Below are 5,040 nucleotides of genomic sequence, written 5' to 3'. Positions count from 1 at the left end.
GAAACTCTCTACAAAGTTTTGCTTCTTTTTTCATTAGTACTTTTTATGTCTGTTTTCTGTTCTTGTAATGGCCTTTGTCTATGTCAACTTTGCAAAGACTCTCTCCTGTTTTCTGGGAGTGTTACTTTGTTCATCTTGGAAGTCAGGTGTGATTGATCTCAAGTTAATTTTTATGTATGGCATGAGACAGGAGGTCACAATAGATATTTTGTAGTTTCGTTTGAGGAAATGAGTATGTTTCTCCAACAGACTGTGTCAGAGGTCCTGGTGAAAGTCACTTGACTATGTGTGTAGGGGCTTTGCACTCCATATCATGATACAGTTTTCTAACGTTATAAATTGTTATCACTTTTGACAGCAGTAACTTTGTTGTAAGTCTAGTAATCAGACAATATAATTTTACTTTTCTTAGTTTCAAAATTATTTTTACCATTTTAAACCTTGTATCATTGTATAGAAAAGTCAGAACAATGTTAATTTCTGTTGTTAGGAATTTGCAGGGTAGATTTAGGGAGAATAGGTGAATCAATATATAGGCTGCTGATTATGAATATAATATAAGAACCTTTTATTTCTCTTCAGTTACTTGAGCTTGGGTCTTCTTAGATTTCTTTCAGTAACATTTTGTCATTTTAGTACGCAGACCTTTTAAAATGAGCCTATCTTAAAAATATCATTTTGATGGCCTATAAATAATCTTCATCCTTAAAACATTTTATTTTCCAATTAGTTGGTAGTGTGTAGAGATACAAATTGTTTCTGCATATTGAACTTTTATCCCATTAACTAACTAAATTAATTTTTAAAATTTTTTTGAGATGGGATTTCGCTGTGTAGCCCTGTCTGTCTTAGAACTCACTCTGTAGACCAGGGTGGCCTTGAACTCACAGAGATCCACCTATCTCTGCCTCATCAGTGCTAAGATTAAAGGCATAAACCACCACTTCCTGGCTAATTATATTAACAATTTTTTGTAGATTCTTTAGGGTTTTTAATATATAGTGATCACATAATCTGAAAACAGAGGCATTTTTCCTATTCATTTATCCTTTTAAACATTTATGGTTTCCCTCTCTCTACCTCACTCTTTTTGTCCCTCCCTCCCTCCCTTTCTTCCTACCTCTAGCCAGATTGTCCAATCTCTACTTCTCAACTGCACTATTCAGGATCTTTTAAACTCTTCTGTTACTTTGCATATGCTGTTCAATCTACTGTTTTGTTTTATTGCAAACACTCTTCCTTCTCCTCCCCTACTTCCCTTTCCCCTTTCTTTTCTTTTCTCCTTGAAAACACATACACACACACACACACACACACACACACACACACACACACACACGATTCTTTAAGATCTTTCTTTGCTAAACATATGGACCATCTGGAATATTTTTAAATGACATTTTAATAATGTTATTATAGAGATATTTTACTTCTTTGGTTAAATGTGTTCTTAAATATCTCATATTGTTGTAACTATGATAGATTTTTTATTTCTTTTCCAGCAAGTGCACTACTGACATGTAAAAATGCTACTACATTTTGTATGTTGATTTTTCATCCTTCAACTTTAGTGAATTCAGGTTTTAGTTCCAACAGGTTTTTGATAGCATATTTATAATTTTTCATTTATAAATTCATATGATCTTCATGCTTGGATACTTTGACTCCTTCTTTTCTAATCTGGATGCTGTTTATTTATTTCTATTGCTCATTTGCCATTGTTAAGACATGTAATGCTATATTAAACAGATGAAAATAAATAGTTGAAATGGATATATAGTTTTTATATTGGAGATATGACTTTTAAACACACATCATTCCTGTGTATCACTGAAAAGCAAAAAACTAAGTAAAATGAACTGGCAAAGGGTTGGAAATTCAGAGCTTCACGTATTACTTCCAAGCTGTCTATGTATGTGTATTCCCACACAATAGTGCCTTATGTGCCATGCAGATCACATGTGATAGAGCATTCCTCAAAAGAGCAATATGCTATCGACCCTGCAATTCACTTTCAAGTTGCTGTCACTTTTGAATTTTGATATAGGTACCTCACGGGAGCAAATGTGCAGACAGTGTCATTGTTAATGACCACCACCTGGTACACTGGAATTACAAGATGTCAGGGACATTAAAGATGCCTTCAGATTTTCAAACATGATATTAAAATGTTAGGGGATTGTTCATAATAGAATATTTTTCAGTAAAAACAGAAATCAATTTTAAATAATAAAGAAAAAGATTTCTCTTCAAACTCAGTGGCATCTTTGCCTTTCCTCATAATGTTTTGTCAGGGCTTTCTTTTTTATTTTTTTAATTGTTGTGGTGGTTTGAATGGATATGGTCCCCCTAGATTCATCTGTTTAAATGCTTGGTCCATAGTGACTGGAGCACTATTAGGAGGTGTGCCTTGTTGGAGAAGGTGTGGTCTTATAGGAGGAAGTGTCTCACTGTGGGTTTTGAGGTCATAAATGCTATGCCCAGCATGTCAGTTCACTCCCTACTGCCTCCACTTCAAGATATAGAACTCTCAGCTCTTTCTCCAGCTCTATGTCTGCCTGGAAACCACCATGTTTTCTACCATGACGATAACACACTAAACCTCTGAAACTGTAAGCTAGCACCAACTGATGTCTTTATTTATGGTCATGGTGTCTCTTCACAGCAGTAGAATCCCTAAGTCAAAAGTATTGGTGTAACAGGTCTAACAATGGTTTTGTTTAGAGGGATTTGAGCGTTTGGGTTAGGAAAGTGGTGGAATGTTTAAAAGCTGCTTAATGAATACTTGGCCCATAGGGACTAGCACTATTAATTTGGAGGAAGTGTGTCACTGTGGAGGCAGGCTTTGAGGCTATATATGCTCAAGCCACTCCCAATTTGTCAGTTCACTCCTTGCTGCTTGCAGAAGATGATGCAGAACTCTCAGCTACTTCCCTAGCCCCATGTCTGCCTGCATGCTACCATGTTTCCAGCCATCACAATAATGGACCCAACCTCTAAAACTGTAAGCCAGCACCAATTAAGTGTTTTACCTTATGAGTTACTGTGGTCATAGTGTTTATTCTCAGCAATAGAAACACTAACTAATTTAGGTACTTTTGTCTTTAAATTTCATCTTATTTTTATTTTATTCATATTTTTTCTTCTTTCTTTTTTACTGTATAGGTCCTTTGCATATATATTATAATTCAGCTTAGTGTTTTTATGGGATTCCTGAGTGTGCAAACAAGTGTGTCTCTGTTTCTTGTGCCTTTTCTTAGGCTCTTTCAGTTTGTTTGTTTTGCCCAATTTGGGTGTTAGGTTTTGTTTTTATCATATTGCATTGTATTATTATCCATTAGGAGTCTGCTTGTTTCCTAATGAGTGATAGAAAGGAGGTGGAGCCACATGAGAGACAGGGTAGGGAGGAACTGGGAGGAATAGAAAGAGGGGAAACCATAACTAGAATCTATTATGTGAGGAGAAAAAAATCTATTTTCAAAAAGAAAGGGGGTGATGAAGAGAGACAACTGAAAAAAATGAGAAAATGAGATATCACTTCATCTGTTTTAAAATGAATCTTATGTTTATTGGAAAGGTATACAATACAAAATTTTGGGATGGGAGATCCAGGACCATCTGTGCTCTGAGCACAGGTACTTCCTGAACTCCTGACCTATGATGAGGTTAGTTATGCTCAATGAATTCATTGTAAGTTTAAAATATAGTGCATTGAAACTGTCTCTAACCTACCTGACCTACACAGCCACCACAGTTTAGACTAGTTCACCCTAAGTGTGCTCAGAACCTTTTATACTGTTGGACAAAAAACATCTAGCACCAAGAAAGCCCATTTTATAACAAATGTTCAATGTCTCATTTGAAGTAATAAAATTTTCACTGAAAGTAAAAGATACTTTTTCATATGATAGAGACTGTATTTCGTATTAAGTCTAGAACAGATATCTTAATACATAATGGAGTATTTAATTTAATTATTTGCAATTTTGTTAATGAAATTAATAGGGAAATGTTAATTATTAGTGTCAATAAAAATGGAAAAAAGGGCCCTTTCATTTACAAATAAATAAAAACGTATCTATTTTCTGAGAAAAAATTAGGAGGAGTGAATCCCTAGCTTGGTATTAATAGCTACCTTTCTTGGTAGTGTTTTTAATAAGTGTGTTGGCATTGTTCTGTGGGCTTTCAGTAGAACTTCCTTGACCACTTGAATTGAAGTGATTACAGGCTTTGCAATTCCATTGGTAAAGTGTATTGACATGCTTACAGAAGAATGACCACTCCAGGAATAAGCTGACACATTGACAGCTCTTCAGGAAGATGATCACTTTTGCTTCTGCAAGTTCAGGCCCATCATATTGCTTTAAAGTCAGGGTTATTTGAACCCAACATGATTAGTTCAGCTCTAGACATTAATTCAATTATATACTTTCATTAAGTAGAACAGAATTTGATGAAATAAAATTTTCATAGTATAATCTTCTCTTCTTTCCTTTTCTTCCTTCTCTTCCTCCCTCTCCCCTTCTCCCTCCCCCCTTCCTCCCTCCCTCCCTCTTTCTTTCTTTCATTCTATTGTTCTTTCTTGGAAACCTTGAATGCAGTCTCTCCTCTACCACAAATTATGGAGTTGAGTTTCCCATATTAACCAGATGTCAGCACATCCTGGAGTGCAATAGTTAAGTCTTGGCCTGCGAAAAACACCTACATGATCATATCTCTTCTGCAGGTAAGTATCAGAATAATTTTCTTATAAACATTTAAGTCAAAGGGCTGGAGAGACAGCTCAGTGGTTAAGAACACAAACTGCTCTTCCAGAGGGCTGGAGTTTGGTTCCTAGCATCCATATCAGATGACTAATAACCACCTGTAATTCAGGTACCAGGTGATTGATTCAATGCCTACTTCTGGATTCTGTGGACACATGCCCTTACCTGTGTACATATGTGCACACATGTACATATAGTAAAAAGTAAAAATAAATATTTAAAAATGGAGATATATATGAAGAATTAACATGATTTAAGAAATTAAATGTCATCA

At 35.3% G+C, this 5,040-nt stretch overlaps 1 pseudogene; it reads right to left on the bottom strand.

Moving 5' to 3' along the window:
• Positions 1-4,583: 4,583 nt before the first annotated feature.
• Positions 4,584-4,734, bottom strand: LOC113833297 (annotated as a pseudogene).
• Between the last annotated feature and the right edge of the window lie 306 nt (positions 4,735-5,040).

Source organism: Cricetulus griseus, assembly GCF_003668045.3.
Source record: "Cricetulus griseus strain 17A/GY chromosome 1 unlocalized genomic scaffold, alternate assembly CriGri-PICRH-1.0 chr1_1, whole genome shotgun sequence".
Lineage (NCBI taxonomy): Eukaryota > Metazoa > Chordata > Mammalia > Rodentia > Cricetidae > Cricetulus > Cricetulus griseus.
The sequence above is the reverse complement of the archived record's forward strand: the minus strand, read 5'-3'. Positions and strand labels throughout refer to the sequence as shown.